This window comes from Solea senegalensis, linkage group LG15 (assembly GCF_019176455.1).
Source record: "Solea senegalensis isolate Sse05_10M linkage group LG15, IFAPA_SoseM_1, whole genome shotgun sequence".
NCBI lineage: Eukaryota > Metazoa > Chordata > Actinopteri > Pleuronectiformes > Soleidae > Solea > Solea senegalensis.
In genome coordinates, this window is record NC_058035.1 from 8,549,429 (window position 1) to 8,568,199 (window position 18,771).

An 18,771-nucleotide genomic window follows, 5' to 3' on the forward strand; every position below is an offset into this window, starting at 1 on the left:
AGGAAAGTGATAAATAAATAGCAAAAAGGGAATCATCTCAGGTCTTACCAGGGTTTGAGTACCTTCTATCATTATTCAGCAGAGAGGAAAAATAGCTTGCCAATTTAAAAGCCCTGTTTATGGGTTTCCATCAAATTTATGGCTTCATTTACTAGTTGCAATTGAGGTCTGCGACAAGCTATAAGGGAGCATGACCAGACGGAGGGCCACGTGGAAGCTGTCCTCGGTATGCATCGCAAGACGGGCTGTAAAAATGAGCAAACTCCCATATAAAGAATTAAATCAGATTATGTTGCAATCATAAATTCTTGTTGTTGTTTTTTTACTCTCTGTTTTTAATAGACTTGCCACATGAAAATTGTAAGAATTTTACTATTTCCAGGTGCATTTACTACACTGTATTTCACTCTGATGAGGTGTCATGATTGGTGATGTACTAGTATTAGATAGCCACTGGTTGCGAGGCATGGCACATTGTTTTACAGTTCAATTTCACCCTGTCAGCAGCCCTTTGATATCACAGCTGTTTGTTTTATCCATGAGAAAGATCCTTGGCCTTGTATGACATGAGTCCATATTTTCTCAGATATCCCTGGCCCTGCTTGAGGGTGTCAGCACACAGTTTGGAATGGGATACACTCTCAACCATGATACTGTCCAGTTGGGTGCGGTGGCTCCTTCCTCCCGAGCTGTCTGCCGTTGTCTTGGGCCGTTCTCCCTCCCTCGGCCCACCTACATCCATCCTGTTTTTATAGCTGCTGGCGTGCACCCCCCTGTCTCTCAGCACTGCTGGCTGTCCTGACAGTGAGCTGTAGTCAGCAAGGCTGATGAGATGGACTACATGCTAAGCTGTGAGGGGATTGAGGGAGCCGAGGCCAAGGCTAACCCAGGTGACCTTGCAGTGCACAGGCAGCATTCGCTTGAATGAGGGAGACAGGATGGAGACCCACTGTACATCACAATTCTATTAGTCCCTCAGTGTAATACAATTTACATTACACTAAACAATAATCGCCAAATGTGAAGCACTTTTGTTATAAGACAATGGTAGGCGTCATTTTTGCTCTTTTTTTTAGTATCTCCTGCTGTTTTTCTCAAATCCAAGTTATTATTTTTTGCTTTCTCACCAGTGACTGAGTCACTGCTGTGATTAATGAAGTTCCTCCCCGTGGCACAACATCATAGAGTACATCTCTTTCTCCAGGGCTCGGGGAGAGGCTTGAGCACCTACTACATGTATGAATACATTCTCTATCACCAACATTAATCTGCTCTGTAATTAGACACCACTTTCACAGCAGACTGTGTTATATGAGCAGGTGCATAATGGAAAGATGGACTTGCCAAAGCTTCATATTCAGTGCTGTAATCTAATGACATGGCTGTGTAAAGGAGCAGTGGTGGCCACTCACTGGTAACTACACATATCATATTGTGTTATTCTTTTATAATAAGTAAAAGTATGGGCTCGAGGATCGATGAGTGTCTCCCGAGAGATCAGTTACTGCCTTTGCTGACAATGACTTTGGCACCGACAGCACGTCAGTGCTCTTCAGGGGTCTCCTGACATCTCTTCTTTTTCAACACCTTGGAGTTGACATATATTGTTTTGAATAACATTTCTCTTAGTTGGATTTACATAAGATTTGGGAACTTTGCAGGACAAATTGTGATCACTGATCACCTGACTTGTCTTTGCAGTTGTTGGATAAATAGCACAGCATTCATGGACTGCATACATTATCACTTATTTTAAAGCACCACCGTGCCGTAGTGCAGCCTCACACACAGTCAATGACTCTTGTTATATGATACAGATTTGGTCACTATATATTATCATGTAGCGCAAAATAATGAATATTCAGTCCCTGAATATAAATGGAAACTACTGTGATATTCGTATCCAAACTATCCAAACTTACTGCATTTATAAAACCTCAGTGATTCCCACAGGTGTAGGCACAAACTAATGTCTTGTAAGAGAGTAGTGTTGTAATGGCAAAAATGTGTTGGATAAGCATCCCGGGGAGAAACAGTGAAATATTTATCACCCCAGTCTCTCACATTGCACGTTTGATGTTGCTGAGAGGCATTATCATCCTTCCTGTAGACCAGCTGCTGAACTGACCAACTCTTGCCCCATTTCAATTAATGTCTAGCAGGGATGTGTCCACAAGGCCCATTCAAAGAAGGCAGGACTATTAGATTTATGGTAAGAGACGCAATATGAATCTTCCATAAGTGCTGAAATGCATTTTGAATTATCTGGGTGTCTTTTAAAAGCCATTTCTTTTTAAAACTTTACTATCTGTCTGAGAGCCACTCCTGGTACTCTATCTTAAGAGACTATTTAAGCTGCCCTGTAAATGTTAATTAGAGAGGAAAGGGCTTCAGCCGGTTTGCAATTCAGTAGGGCATGTCTGTGAATCCCTCCAAATTGTCCTTTATAGTTGGCCACAATACATTGCAAACTCCCTCCTTTTGCAGTGGAATGAATCAAGATAATGGGGAACTGTAGATCTAGGCTGTCAACTCTGGCGCTATATTTATGGCTTAAGAGCCATTAGACATCGGTTAGGTGTCAGTCCTGCGTGACAGACTGCTGCCCTGGGGTCACAGAAGAGGGACAGTCTTGGATTCCCCAAAAAAAAAGGATCTGCAAAGTGGCAACAATGAGAGTAGAGCTTCAGCGAGTGACTTATTGCCTCTAGTATGCATCCCTTGGCTATCTAAATTTGTTGAAGCTGCTTGGCTATTTTAATCTCTGTAAGCATTGTAGTAAATGAGGGCAGACATCAGTGTGGATTGCCTCTCTAACGGTGCAGCACTGATAGCTGCTGGTGTGGGTCATTTGGAAGTGAAGTCATGCCCTTCATCATGCCTGAGTGCCAACCCATCATGCCCCCCTGTGATTACTGCTACTGCTGTTTGCCTGAGGTTCCTAGGGAGAGACAGTCATCAACACTTAAACGGTTTGTCTCTGTCTATGAGAAGCAGGAACACAGTTTTCAGTTTTGCCCTGGAAATGTATTCTGTTGGCATTTGCTATCAGACCATATAAGTATTCACAGTAAAGTGAGGAGATACAGATGCTGTCTGGCAGAAGAGGTAAAAGAGAGTATTAGGTTTTGTAGTGTCACGTCCTCATGCAGGACTGGTTTTTCAACATTTTTCAAGGTAAGGTAAAAGCATTGAGGATATTTTTTTTATAATAACAGTGGATCAAGGGCCTTTTTGCAATGTGAATATGGTTTGATTTGTTTTGAGCTCTCCCAGGTGAACAAAAACTCAAAACTAAAAGCAGAACCAAATTATGTCATCGCTGTATTTACATTTTCTATGTCCATCTGTACTGTTTTCACAAGCAACGCCAGACCACGGGTGCCTGTAGTGAATCCCTGGTAATGAACAGAAGCCATGCCACATCCAAACACCTTCTAATCCATCACTGGCCTTGGTGCAGCACAGGCCCTGGAAGCCAGGCCAAACCCTGCACAGATGACAGAGATGTTAGATGTAAAAATATTGCACACAAATCAGAGGTGAAGCTTGCACTTTGTGCTTGTTTCTGTATTCTCCCCCACTGAAATGTGGTAAGAATGCAACACAGCTAATCTGCCTTCTAGGCTATGCAGGGGTTTACTGACAGTTGAAAGTAGTAAATAACTTGATGCATTGATTGGCTGCCCCTGTATCTCATCCATCTCTGACAACGGTTTATTGGGAAGCGGTCGATATACTTCAACATGCATCACTCACGTACTGTAACTAGTAAACCATTCAGTCAGATGGACAAAACAACATATTTGTCTTCATGCTAAGTATAATGGTCTTTGTTGTCCCTCTTCTTGTCTGCTTTTCTTTCTTAGTATGATTAAACCTCAACCTGCTTCCCCCTCTGCCAGTCCACAGACCCTTTAGACTACAAACACTCCGGGATTTGCAGACCAGTGAGACAGTGCCAGGCAGCATCCAGGGATTAATGCACTGTGATGGTTCTCGGGTGCACGGCAGTAGTATGGCCGAGTGAACATCATGTTGAAGTGTAGTGAGGCTAAACTCTTCTTTAAAACACAGGCTACAGATTGGCCTTCTCGCATGGGAGCACAAAGGGGTTGGTTGCGATTGTGAGTAAACAATGCAAACGACAGGCAGGGGGTTAAGCTGCTAGTGTTTTGGTGCTCAGAAACACCTCTGAGCCAAGAGATGGTTATAGGCTACTTGTGCAAACTTAACTAAGTTTGTCTTCAAGGGCAGTGCGGAGATACAGAACGGTGCAACAGCAAAATGTCAGAGGGAGGTGGGTGTTATTTGGCAGGAAAACTCTCTATTTGATCCCTGTGGCCCGGCTCCATCTGGCTATACACTGACCATGTTAGTGGATGACTGCCACTGCCTCATGGCAGCACAACACTGGCTCATCTACAGTATAATAGTTGAGGATGTCTTATCTTTTAGTCAATCGGCTCTGTCTTAGTAAACATATGGTGTATTAGCATAGCTCACATACTGTGCCAAGATTAGCTGTTTAGCTCCAAACCCACCATGGCAGATAAGGATTGTTATTAAAAAAAAAGCCATCAGTAATTCATGCACAACATGCGGATCGAAACATGTGGAATTCAGATTGTCACAGGGTGATGATGAAATAAGTATCTGAGATTTAATGTTTATCAATATGCAGAAAAATGTAACATTTTAGGTATATTTTTACCACCATTGTCACTTAAGACCAAGGCTGCAGCAACTTTGACTTAATCAAAAGGTGCATTTTATTGCCTGTGAGTTTGCCTTTTTTTTGTTTAGAGCATGAATGTTTTTTTAAAAAATTAAATTAACCATGAGAAACAATTTTTATTTTTGTTTTGAGCGACATCTTTTAGATATTTTCCATTCCCACAAAATAAGTTATTCATTCATTCTCTACCTCTCACCCTCTGGTGGTCACGGAGGAAGCAGGCACCAATCCCAGTTGACATCCTGGAAAATCACCTATCATAGCCAACATGCAGAGATAAACAAACATTCACACCTTCAATTTAGAGTCTCCAGTGAAACTCACACCAGCCTACATTTCTTTAAAATGTAGACAAAGGCAAAAACCCACACACACACGCACACAAACACGCACGTAGAGAACATGCAATCTTCACACATTGCTCGGTCCCTTCTTTGTGTGTATTTTAGACACAATTGTTTGCTATCGCCCCATATTTTACTGTAGAAAAGTTGTACACACAAGTTGCTAACTGATTTACTTTGCTGCGGGTGTTCAACCTCCTGCATCCCCTGTGTTAAGGTGACGTGCCACGCTGATTACGTTAATGAGCAGCGCCAAGTGCTCGCAGCCATCCCATAATGAAATTTGATCGTGGCGGAACAGACCGGAGAGCTTTGGCAGAACATTGAGGCATATGGAGGAAACAGACGTGATTGTCATGGCAGGTGGTTAGATGCAGCAGAAAGGTAAAAGGCTCATTCACCCTGGGCTATGGCCCTGATAGAGAATACTAGTGAAGGACTCCTCACAAAAGTAACACACAAAACATGATCCTTCCATTGTGCTGCGCTCTTCTCAGATTTGGCCAGACAGCTGACTTATCTGTAGGTTTGTTATTATCCCCCAAACCATTTAAGCAGCCTGAATTATACATCAATAATATTCTTTTGCACTTCTATTCTTTGGTGAGAATAGCGGGATAAGTGTACTAAACGGCATCCTCGCTATTATACATGTGGCCCACAGTGATCGCGTTTTATGTAGAGTAAGGAAGTAACAGTTTAAAACGGGACAAATATGAATAACACTCGACATCGCCCCTTGTCTCTGTTAGTCATCTATGTATTTATTAAAGAAGCGCACGGCAGGACCATTTTTCACCAGTCTCTGGAGCACACTTTAGAGGAACAGAAAAAAACCCAACCCCATTCTGTAATTTGATTAAACATTTAAAGGATTTTCCTGCAGAAATAGAAAGAGTCTGCCTCTCATGAGAGGCGTGGAGACAGAAATGTGCAGATTTTTGTTTCTCTTTTTGTGAAATAGTAAGATGTGCATTTTGCATACTGTAATATATTTGCTTTTGTGTATTTATGTGTTACACCAGATGGAATGAAATTGAATTAGGCTGTGGATGAACTGAATCATCTCTTTGTCTGTAAACTGCAGAGACAAGAAAATCCCATTAAATCCAGAGTCTGTTCCAGGATAACGCTGTATTAGTACAAGGCAGACAAGTAAACAGAAAGTACACATATAGACTGGAAGTAATCCTGCGACTTACAGCAAGTAACAATATTTGTTTTGGATCAACTAAAGAATAACAACCCCCTACCTTCTCATACATAAACTATTAATTTATAATGGTTACACATTTAATATAAATTACTCAGCTACTGGCATGACACCAGTAACTAAAATGACATATTCTGATAGGAGTAGGGTACATCTATAGATACCCTGACTTAAACCTTAGTGGAGGCTTTGCTGAATTGAAGTGTTGCCATGAATGGATTTAACATATTTTCATTACATAAGCAGTAAAGAGGTTTTCTTTGATTTGACAAGTCAATATAATATGTCCTTCGTTTTTGCTTTGTAACTGTGGTTGGAACTTAATTAACACACATTTTGTCTAAAAGCTATGGCGATGCAATACAGTGGAAATAACACTCAGATCTGCATTTCTAGGGTTGAATCTGGTTTGCCTACCTGTTCTGTTTTATGTTTCTAAACTCACAGCCAGAGCAAGTAATAATGTATAAAATAGAATTTTAGGATGTTGCAAGGCACATTGACAAGAAGAATATGACCATGTTCCGGCATAAGACTCATTTAAAGCTAATAGAAAAATAACCGTTTAAATTGGAATATCAGTTATAATAAAATACTTAGATTCCTCTGGTGGGCGTGGATCACCTCTGCCTGCATATAGAGATTTCTTTGTCTGTGAATTTTTCTGAAGCATATAAACCCATATTTCATAGGACAAACAAGACTGACAGTTACCACAGAAAAGAGCTGTAACACATCCAATACTTTTCAGGATATTGCTGCAGTTTCATTGACTTTGCTTACCAATCACAGGCATTTACTCCTGTAATATCGTGGCAGCTGCAGCTCCGAGCAAAGTGCAAAACAGAACGGCTATGCCGACGGAGACCTGTCACTACTTTTGGGGAGGGGAGGGCTATCCTGCAAAATGCATGATCATCTTTTTTTGTATCCCATTTTTATTCTCATTTTCACCCGCGATAGAGGCCGATCTTTATCAAGCTCCCATTGCCTTGACTCCTGTCACTGTAAGTGGCTACACTCTCCCTCATCACTCACGCCTGTTGACAGCAGAGTGGCAGCAGGACAACCCATTATGAAATGACCTTGGTGTAGTGTCAGCGGGGCCATTGTGCCGCTGAAACGGTTACACCCCAAAGTGAGTGATTTTCTCTCCATGGGTCAGCATCTTTGCACGCAGACTATAATAAAGGTAGGAGGTTGGGTTCTGCCACTTGGAATCGCTAAGGTGATGGAAGGGGAAGAAGGGCTGACCCTGCAAGCCATCCCTCTGTGAACAAACCTGAGTGAGCACAGCGGCATCAATGTAATTAAAGAGATGAGGGCTGATCTGATGAGGCAGACTGCAAAACTGAGGAATAGGTTAACAATTGCGCAAAAGTGTATTTCTTTGCATTCCAGTACAGGGTCATTTAATTAGTCTATATGCAGTTTTTATTTGTGCTCTTACTAGACTGGATGTCATTAAATCCTCAAGAGTGCTATTTGTTTTGGAGCAGCGCTGTAAAATCAGGACCATGTTTCCCTATCACCTGTTCAGCGCACAGCCCGTTTCTCGCACAACTTTAGTGAGGTGGTTTAATTTTAGAAGTGCCGTGGTGACAGTTCTTATGCTTCTTTTTCTAGTGCTAAGTTTTATTTGTCTTTCATCTCCATTGCTGTGGCTCAGTACAAACACATGTGACGCTGGTCCTCCACTGCTAAAGATTGTGTATTCTACTCGAAGCTGGAGGACTTTGTGTGAGACACAAAAAGGAACGTGTTGCAGAAATAAGGCTCAATGCAGTACAAAAGACACTTCAAATGTTAAATATATAAAGTATTTTTTTGAGGAAAGTCTCATAGCTTCAATGATATGTGTTGGGCAACTTCAACAGGAAAGTAAATGACTGGACATCTGCTGTGTTATCATCTACTGTGTGTGAATGCATTGGTTATTAAATTAGAGCAATCTCAAACAAAAAATAACAATGTGTGAAGTGCAGTCCTTAACCCAGCGATCTACACAAATCCAATGTGGTGCTGTGATCGTGTGCAGCTCAATGGAGGTGATGCTGGAGCTGTGTCACATTTTACACTTCTGTACAGTTCATTGGAGCACATTTTTAAAAACACGGTGTGATGATGCTCAACATGCAGCAGTGCCGTGTTGTAAACACTTGTGGGCTATTGACAAATCTGTTGAGTGGCCGAATTCAACGGCAAAACACTATTTTGAAAAAGAAGAAATTTGTTCAAAAGACCAAGTTCTGTTTTCCATTAAAGAAAAAAACACAGTGGTGGGAAGATTTGGTTTAGATTCAGGATACATTTAACTTAAGTTCACCTCACTGCACCTGAAAGACCTGGTCTTGAAAGACAGGCCACTTTGCCAGTGTCAGAGTATGTAAGGCATGAAAGAACAATCTGATCTCACTGTCTTGACTTCGGAACAAGAAGTGCAAAAGTTCATTTGTGTGCCACTTGACCACGTATTGTGGGGAAGTTGTTTTCCAGTGTCTTTATTGATTACATTTCATCCCCAGAACTGTAATAAATGTCCAAAAGACTAAGTGCAGATAACAGGTTAGAATGAAATCAATTTCCACAACTATAGGCCGTTACATAATTTAATACCTTTATTCATGCAAGATTCAGTGGTTGCTAAAAGGCAGATATGAATAATTTTTTGGGGTTTGCCTGTTAAATTCTTCCCTTACATTCAGATACTGGTTCATGCACTCGTCTTGCGAGACATAAAGGTCACAGCAAAAGGCCCACATGGTGATTGATTTCCAAATTATGTGGATTCATTATTTTGGCAGCTCATAAAATACACCCCCAGTAAGCATTTCCTCCACAGCTGATGAAGCAATTGTACTTTTATTGAGGTCTAAGTGCAGACAATACTGACAATACAACTGTTGGAAACTGCTCTCTTACTTTTATTTGCATGACAGAATGAAGTCGTATTGGGTTTTTTTCCTTACATTCTCATAGCAGAAAATGTACACATCAAGAAAAACACAACTTGCAATAGGAATAGAGTTTTTGTTGGAAACAAATCAAAAGGCTGACAATATAATCCCTTTGTCGTGCATTTAAAAGTCCACACTGAAGATTTTGGACATACCTACTATTTTATTTGCTGCGGGCCGTGTCTGAGCTATGCGGAAAGAGCGCCAACGATACAGATAAAAGAACAGTTTTTTGTGTTTTTTTGGGTGATGTGTCTGAGCAACGCCTCGCTATCAAGGATTCATGCTGTGTCAGACAGAGTGGATGTCGGGGCTGAGAGCCGGGAGACGAGAGCAGCTCTGCACAGAAATCATCCGGAGACACACTGGCGATGTAATTAGCACATGAATTATTTCTGTGCAATGACATGCCTCAGCACCTCTTGACTTTACTCTTGTCTGAGAAACGCACGACTCCATGTATACGACCCAAATTACACATCTGCCAAATGCCAGCCCTTTACAGTCAGACACTGCTTTCCCTGCTCCAGTAATCAAAAGTGGACTGTAACCTCTACCGCTCACTCGCCGCGTGCACTTTAGATCTTTGCCGGCAACCTTGACAAGGTTACATCCGAACTGAGCAGCTTGTTGAGATGCATATGGCGAAGATTTATTGCTGCTAACACATTTCAAATATGGCCCATTCAGACAGAACACTGCGATCAGATGTTACGATGCACCTGTTTCTGCACTTCATTGCCTTTGATCACAAATCACATTATCAGTCTGGTATTATAGATCTTTGCTGATAGGTTCATTACATATCCTATAGGAGAAAAATGACTTTGACACCGCTGCTCTTTAAATACAAATACATATCGAAAATATTAATCTTTATTTATCTATGTATCTTTTAGCAAAGTAGAAACTATATATTAAAATCCAAACGCTCTTCTTTTGATTAGGATATTGATCCACCCCATCTCCTCAGGGCTTACATTATTATCTTCTCTATTTACTGTGCAGAAATGGATTGGGCTTTGCAGATTAGTATTCAGACCAATGCGCCCTCTTGTCGCTGTAATGCTGCTGTGATTTTGTAATGGACTGGGAGAAAATGAGAGCTTTGCAGCTGAAAGTGTGCTCTTTAGTGTGTGTGTTCATTCAGGGTGTGATTTGCCTGGGTGCATGGGTATTTACATTCATATTTTCCTGTCTGTGTGAGTTTCATTTTTCTTGTTTTCCTCGTACTAAGGTGCCCTGCTAAATTGTGTTGCCCCTTTGTTTGGTCTCACCAGTTGTAAAGTTTGAATACTAGAGAGAGGCTCGGATACTTTTACCGATTCCTCACTCTGTGCTTTGGATAAAAAGAGGCTTCGATATATCTTGAAGAGATTGACTACCTTGTTCTATGTCAGCACCATTAAGTGCAGGATGCTGCTTTTGGGGGGAGTTATTTGTTAAATCCACTCCACAGAAATGTTCTTGTTGTTGAGAGAGTGCACCAAAAGATCTAGTTTAATGGCCCAGCTGCCAACTATAAATGTCTCCCAGTTTTTATCTCAGACATATATTTGAGCTCAAGTATCTCCTGCAGTTTTGAACAAGAAGCCTTCTCCACTTTTCTCCCTGCTCATCAATACTGAATCTAAAGCCGAGACACTTCCATGTGTCACCTTTTGTTCTATTTTTGTGCAAAAATCAGTGGTGGGGAGTCTGTGATTCATGAGGACACAGCTCCATCTACATATTCATGTTTCCTTTCTTTCTTTTTTTTTTTACATGTCTTCAGAGCATCACTGGGAAAAAAAAATGAGGTGTAGTTGCCGAGTGGTCAGTTTGAATAAAATGAATATTTGTCTTTGACGTGCGGATAAATGGCTCGTGTAAATCTACACGTAACATCTTCCTTTGTAAGTTGTACATTTCACTCCACGTATGAGTCAAATGTTCACGGGAAAAGAGACGGTTAGGTGTGCTTGTCTGTTGTCTGCGTTACATCCGTTGTGTATATGTTGTGTTTGTTTTCGTGCACACACGTATACAGGTGTTTTGTGTTTGAGGCCATTCGCCACAGCTGTGCATGTGGTTGTTGTTTGCTCCCCTGACAGCTGATTCCAGGGAAAAGTTTCCTGTGCGCCTGATTGAGACATTACCAATTAGAGTGAGCAGACACGGACGGTGTGAGATATTGCCGGCGCACGCTTAAATTACAGCTTGTCTCTTTGTTTTTGATAAAATGTGTTAGATTTCATTAGCCGGTTTCCTTAACAACCAGCGACTGTCGAATTTCTCTTTCTTTTCATTTTATAATGTTTTAGTTTTTTTGGTTGGTTTGGCTCCCCTTCAAGTCATATTCCCTTTCAAATGTTAAATGCGCCACAGTATCATACTTTAATGGAGGGGGATGCTGATAAAGATAGTGGCTATAAATAACAGGATGTTGCTTTGACCTTCACTCCAGCTTCACGCCAGCAGTTGCTGTAAACACAGATCCCTTCTCTGTAATGAACAGTCTGCCCAGATAATATTTAGTTTTGACTTTGCTCCACTCTGTGATGAATTTTCACTCGCAGTTCATCTTTATGAATATGAATTTGCATAATTCAACTAAGAGAGTACAGAGTAGGTGCCTGTTATGAAACAAGTAGAACATGGATCCTATTTTGTTGTAATGCTATTATACTAATGCAACTTAATATGAGTCTTTATTTCACATTTGACATTTATTGGGCTATTTTGACATATGTCCCCCAGTATATCACCAGTATGATGTCAAGAGTCATAAAAACACCATTATCCTCGTCACAATCATGATCTTTGTCATGGCTGTGATTGTTATGATGACTGTTAATATACAATGTGCGTCCTCTGTAGTGTTCTACATATTAATGCGTGTACAACATGGACCAGTGAGCAATGAAGAGAAGGTTTAATGAGGCCCTTTTTTTACGCTGCTTTCCTTTTTGAATGGGTTTGTTGGCAAAGTAATGCTAGTCTGTCTTCCTGTTATTAAACAGGGTGCTATATGTGATGCTTGCTGTTGGCAGCGGTGGCATCCATGTATATATAATTTGATGTGAAATAATTGAATGTGACTGTGTAAAAGCCGTGGAATATAAAGCTAATTAACAGGACCAAACACACCCTGCGGCGCAAAATAACAGCATTAACAACCTTTGCATTTATGACAGTGAATTCAGGGTCAAACACAGTATCAGTTGTGTTGGCCAACGTTTTTTAAAAGAGGGAATCTGAATAAACAAAAACACAACCCCCCGTCAAATTTAACAGCACAATAGCAAGCAAACATCACTGTCCTTAAAATATACAGTATATATACATATGTATATACATATACACATATATATCAATTAAATATTTACTGTTTTCAGTACAGAGCTCTGTAAACAACAACAAAACATTTTAACACCCATCCTCTAGGGGGAGTCTTTTCTCACGTTTGCCCTTGTGCTACCTGTACGAGAGGAGGAGCAAGAATTCTGTCAGCAGTTGACATAAAGTGTTTGGAGCGTGTTGCCACTAGGGCTGAAACAATTACTCGAATAATCGATTACTAAATGAATCGTCAACTATTTTGATAATTGATTTATCGTTTTTTCAAGATTTCTGATCGTTTTAGCTTCTTAAATGTTAATTTTTTCTGGTTTCTTTGCTCTATATAACATATACGTCATTAAAACAAAAACAAGACATTTGAGAACGTCATCATTTCCAGGTTTGACAAACATTGATCAGTATTTTTCTACATCTTCTGACATTTTATGGACCAAACGATTGCTCGATTATGAGTGTAATCGTTAGCAGCAGCTGTAGTTGCCACCACTGCAGTGTGTTTAGAAATGCGGGTCCATCTTCTCCTTCTGTTTTTATATGCCATGGCTTTTTGTATTTGTGTCATATACAAAATGGTTGCATCAAATGCGGCTTCATCCAGATACAGAAGAGATTTGATGTAAAACGGACGAAAAAAATGCTCCTAGAAATCCACAAGAATGCCAATATGCACCACTTTATTCCGTTGGTTAACTGTTGACATCTTAAAAATCAAATGTAAAATAGAATTAAAAGCTGATTCAAATGTAAATTGAAAATGTTATGCTCTGTTAGTCAGACAAAATGTGGTATAATGGGCACTGAATCAATTCAACAATTAGTCAATCAATCAATATAATTTAAGTTAACCGAGATATTAATAGAAGAAGTTAAAGAGACGTGTTCAGGCAGTGATCGAGTTAAGACGAGCACTTAACCTGTGTGTATGTTTACAAATCTGTTCACAATTAGATGCACAATTTGAAAGACCGAGCAGTTTGCTGAATACAAACCGCACGCTTTAATACAGTGAGTGTCTAATTGATGCTTGGATGGCAACGCCAATTATGAATGTGCTTACTGTGGATGATGTGACTTTGCAGACTGACACTATGGAAGGAGACTCTCTTTGAGCACAGCAAGGAATCCGTCACACCGCGAATCTAAATGACACTGTACGTTGAGCCGGCACAGTGTGGTTTCTGAGAGAACTCCGCTCACACATCCACTCCTGCTGTCATCTTCTGCTGAATGCCTGGATATGTTAAAATGAGCTAAATTAGGCTCTCTCTCTCTCTCTCTCTCTCTCTCTCTCTCTCTCTCTCGCTCTCTCTTGCCATGGCCGTTCTGTAATTACAATGAGCCACAAAAAAAGCGTCTCACAGATTTAATTGTTATTGCAGATATAAAAACAAACAGTGAGCATTCATATGAAATTCAGCGCTCGTTTAATTGGGGCAGGCCTACCTTAGCAGAAGTCTTTTGCAACGGCGTGATAATTGTGTCTTAAAACGCGTTCTCAGAGAATACAGCACTTGACAAACTCTGTCCTAATGTAAGAGGCCTAGGCCACTTTGTGATGTTAACTTCGTATTACTTTAATAGGCTGCAGGCACTAACTTCTGCATCATTTTTAATAGGTTTCCTGTCAAACAAGTAAACCGAGTTAAATCCACTGTCAGTCACCATCGAGTCTTACAACAAACCATTAAACAGCTTTGGTCCTCAGACTGAATCTATTTTAGTATCCAGTTTTATTTACAGCACAGCTAGTCCTTTAAAATCCACAGGTGGTACTTTGGAAGTGCATGTTCCTTCTCTTCCCTCATCTGTGAGCGTCTTCTAAACCTTGTGGCAAAACCACATTCTCTTTTTACTTCGGCTTGTTACTGAGAGTTGAAGGAAGGTATTTCATGGTGGTGCGGGGTGTGTGTCTCTGTGTGGGATATCTCTGACAGGGAAACAGTGATGTCGACAGTCGTGTGCTCCAGTCAGTTCATGCTGGGGACTGCCATGAACACGACAGCACCAATGGAGAGGGGGAAACACAAGAACCCCCAATTCTAGCTTTGTTTTTAATGACCGTAAATGGTTTAATGTACATTATACAGTGTTTATGTATGAAGTAAATAATAAAACAAAACTAGTATATGTGAAACAAGGTTGTTTCACTGTCCACATCTATTATTGAACACATTTCTTACTTACATCTTCAGGTCAAAAGGGTTACAGATTAGAATAGTGGCAATTAAAATCAAAGCTTGTCCTGTCACTCATTTAATGGGTAATCTTTCTTCTTTTCCTGCCAAGTCAGTTTCAGACTGTTTTGTTATGATTTGGTGTTGACAGCAGTGTGCTCCCCTGGGTGCAGGCTAATTTAAAAAGCAGCCATATAGAGTAACAGATGCCAGATTAGTGTCAGAGGAAAGTGACTGATGAGGAAGCCTCCCTGTCGCTCGGCCACATGCTGGCATTGTTGTACATACGACACTCTCCCGCTTGTAACCCCTCGGTGCTTCATAATAAATAAGTGATTTGGTTCTACACACTAGGCTGCTATTAATGGAGAGTTAAATTATACGATGGAGACATTTCTGCTTCTTTTTTTTTTGCAGTGGAGTATACTGAACTTTTTCACGGTATCTGCATGCAGCAGCATACCTCTTTGACTCTGTGACACTAATTTGATTTGAGCGGCGAATAATTGTATTACTTCCATCAATGTGGGCAGTTTGTTCTGCACCACAGCCACAAATGTAATGTGGCAATAGAGAATGAGGCTCCTGAATGGCAGCGACAATTACATGCTATTGATTAACAATTATTTATATTGTACCGGCACTGGCCTAAATTTGAGGAGAGAAAATCCGACTGTCTTTTGGTTGTGCTTATTATATCCCATGAATGTGGGAAAAAAAAGGAAAAAAAAAAGAAGAAGAAACCATGTTATATTTAAAATACGTGCTCAATCATTCTGTGGAGAATTTATGAGGTCAGGCACTGATGTTGGACGAGAAGGCTTGGCTCACTGTCTCTATTCCAGTTCATCCCAAAGGTGCTTGATGGGGTTGAGGTCAGGGCTCTGTGAGGGCCAGTCACGTTCTTCCACACCAAACTTGTCAAACCATGTCTTTATAGTCCTTGCTTTGTGCACTGAGGCACAGTCATGTTGGATTAGAAAAGGACCTTCGTCAAACTGTTGCCACAAATAGCATTGTCCAAAATGCCTCAGTATGCATAAGGGGCCGAGCCCAAAGCCTGATTGAAATGCCTGAATTCTTTACTTAACAGGTGTGGCCAAATAGTGTATATATACCAATTTGACTTGCTCCTCACAAAGCCCATGTGTGCTTGATTTAGTAATCACTATTTGACATGTTCCATTAAAATAAGACATGTGCTTAATCTACACGACATGATGCCTCACGGCACAGCTGACTGTATGTGTAATGCCGATGTCTGTTTTCTGGTCGGGGGGGGGGGCACTTCCAGGGACTGTCATATGTGATTTGAGAGCAACAAAATGACATTATATGTGGCATATAAGCCAGAGCCTTATATAGCTTAAGCAGGATTTCATGCAATTATTTGATATATTATTTTATACTTGCTCACTGTTCAGCCCTAAGCTGCTGTCAGATCCAATGTTAAGTAAGTGGCACGGATGCTTTTCTCTGTGAATATGACCAGTGAATGCTGAACTTGACTTGTTCAGAGGAGGATGCAAATGTTCTAACCCTTATTTTATCTATTTCTACTTGTTACAGGCCGCTGTATGCTGGTGACTAGGCATTTGTGAGATGCAAAGTAGCTGATACATTTATGTATAGTCTAAGAATGGTTATTGAATCCATTTGCCTTGTAGTGCTGCTTGATATAGAATAAGGCTCAGAAAAAAGAATGTGCGAGAAAAATGATCCAGTGCTTGATTTGACTGCTGTGACACTTGCTAGAAGACGTTATATGTCTATTGTCCTCCCATGCACATCCCTGTTTAAAATGGAAGAAACATAACCTTTTATTAACTGCTTTTTATTTTCAAATCCAACACTAAATGCAGACTGACATTCAAATTGCCCCGCTTCACTTAGACCTGGATACAGTTACGCGCACATCAGAGTGAAACAGACTGCCAGGGAATTAATTAATGAATTGATGTAGGCCACTGGTCTTAAAACTGCCTCTGGGCAGATCCCCAAGTGTTGTAAATTCCCAACAACGCCCCTGCTGTTCACACACAATTCTTTGTCCATTGGTTAGGGGAATTAACTGTGAAGTGCAGGCATCGGGATGTGTGGGGAGAAAGATGAGAATGACCCTGGAGTATTAGCTCAATTTGTTATGTGGCCACTGAGCTCATGGAGCAGGGATGGTTGGGTTTTGTGAAGAGGGGAGAGGTCTCTTATTTTCACTGATAGAGGGCTCAGACATTGAGGGAAAGACCAAAGCGTGGTGAAATCCAGTCAACTTCAATTACAGAGCCCTGTAGTTTTCCCAGAGGTGCACTATAGTGCCTTTAAGGGGGAATCAATAAGGTGACAAATTGTTGTGGACAGCAGCCCCTTTTTACTTGTAGCATTGTTGTGTCCATGCCTGGATGCTATACTCAAAGTGGGTTTATGTGTGTGACCGTGTGCGTTTGGCAAGCATATATATACATATATATATATATATATATATATATATATATATATATATATATGTGTGTTAATGTGCTGCTCTCCCCATTTGTGATAATGAAATGCTTCGGTCCATTTGTGTTTTCATGCTTTATTTTCTGCTAGTGGCTTTAATGGCTCGTTATCTGTCTAAACGTCCTTTTAAATGCTTTCTAATGACTGTTTACATGCGTCACCCCCTGACACTCTGCGCTGCTTTGTTTTAAACATTACAATGGCAGTGGTGAGGTTTTTTTTGTCAAGGTTATTTGTGCTTCGTCAAGTCCTTTGTCATATCTACTGGTGTCTGAAGAGGGCAAGACGTGCCCGAGTACAGCCACAAACATGTTGAATGAATTGTTTTTTAATGTTTTTTTTTTTCCTTATGAAGCTGCTTTCTGCTTGAACAAGTGCTGCTAAAAGGGATACATGCTGGTGGTCAATGTTTATGAGAGAAACAGATAAGTGGGAATTTATTGATAAACCTTTACACCTCCACAATTCGATTTGTAGAAGTTAAGGGATATTGATGTTCTTTGATGTGAGAAATACAAATTTCGGCACATGTTACCTCTACATCACACAGTCACTGATTAGCTGGGTTTAATACTTGGGATTAAATCCTCTACAGAGGTTATTTAAGTCTGTTCTCATTACTTATGGTTTTCCAAAGAAGGCCAATGCTAGTATATAACACATCAGTCTTAGAAGTAATGAAACTAATAGCTGACTCCTGTGGTTCATTTTATCAGTATGAAGGTGAAATAGATCTCAGTCAGTGTTTGTGTAGCCTGTGGTCTGTGTTAGCTGAGAGGCTTTGTTACTTATTGCTCAGTGGTCAGTTTTATACCGGCTGTGTGCATTTTGTCTTTGTAGCTGAGCAATATGTGCAGCGTGTACCTGATGGAGGATATACTTTCATATCATATTATCTTTATTTACTGAAATAATTATATTCAAACATGTGAAACTACTTTTTTAATAATACTGTGTAAGCAGATCAGACAATGTGATATTTCTGTTTTAAAATGTGCACATGATGCTCGCGTAACTCAGCCGGAGACGAGTTCTGTTGTCAGACGGCATAATAAGAGCGTACAAACTGTGGGTGCATCTCTCTTTGTGCTCGACTATAACGGCAAACTGAAGAAAAATAGGAACAGCATTGCAGTAATCCATTTGTGTAATGAATCAGTAAAGGAATACATATTCAGCATGTGCAAAGCAGTCCTTTGCTCAGTGTATTATGTATGATAGGCCCAAAAGTAGCAGGCACCAACTATTCTATGTGTAATTACCCTACAAATGTCTTAAAAGTTGATGTGTATAGAAGGTAAACCCGAAAGCAGCGCTGCTGTCTACTCACCTATGTTCTCTGGCTCAGGTAGGTACAGGATGGTCACTGGATCATATGGAGACCATATTCCCACTGTCTGAAAGTGGCCTCAGAGTGTTTGATCTTGTACCTCCCATAATTTACTTGGGATCTCTCTCTTGTTTCTGTTTTCATTATTAATTCCTACATGTTGATAGCCTATTTGTA

General features: G+C 40.5%; 1 protein-coding gene across 26 annotated transcripts in view; it reads left to right on the forward strand.

The window, feature by feature from the left end:
• The window catches only part of LOC122782306 (neurexin-1a), a 215,725-nt gene that overhangs the window by 53,933 nt on the left and 143,021 nt on the right, over positions 1–18,771 (forward strand). The gene's annotated exons all lie outside the window — the stretch shown is intronic.